Raw genomic sequence first — 649 nt, forward strand, 5'->3', positions numbered from 1 at the left:
GCTCAGGCAATCCACTCACCTCAGCCTCCCAAAGTGCTGGGATTACAGGCTGAGCCACCAAGCCCGGCTTATGCCCGGCTAATTTTTATCTATTTATTGTAGAGATGAGATCTTGCCAAGTTGCCCAGGCTGGTCTCAAACCCATGGACTCAGGCAATCCTCTCACCTCGACCTCCCAAAGTTCTGGGATTATAGGCGTGAGCCACCACACCAGGCCTCTAGCCCTTCTCATGAGCTGCAGATAATTCTTTCCTGTGTCTCAACTCTAGTAACCCATAGCACACAGTGTTCTGGGCCTGCAAAGTAGAGCCCTGCCACCAGGGACTCCTTATCTTTCCTGAACATGTGGGTACCTGAGGTCAGCCTCGACCTCTCCCTCCCACGCAGAGTCTAAGCCCCTCTCGTCCAGACTGCTGCCTCCCAGCAGGTCCCTATAGCTTTGCATCCTTCTGCTCCAGGCTGCCAGGATCCCAGCTTACCATCAGGGACCCTCTAAAAAAGCTAGATCACCTGCAAGGCAACATAGTGAGACCTCCTTTCTACAAAACATCAAAAAAATCAGAGCTGGGTGTGGTGGCTCACACCTGTAATCCCAGCACTTTTTTTTTTTTTTTTTTGGGTTGGAGTCTCACTCTGTCGCCCAGACTGG

The sequence above is a fragment of the Carlito syrichta genome, unplaced genomic scaffold, assembly GCF_000164805.1.
Source record: "Carlito syrichta isolate Samal-C Ts95f unplaced genomic scaffold, Tarsius_syrichta-2.0.1 Scaffold311769, whole genome shotgun sequence".
Taxonomy (NCBI): domain Eukaryota; kingdom Metazoa; phylum Chordata; class Mammalia; order Primates; family Tarsiidae; genus Carlito; species Carlito syrichta.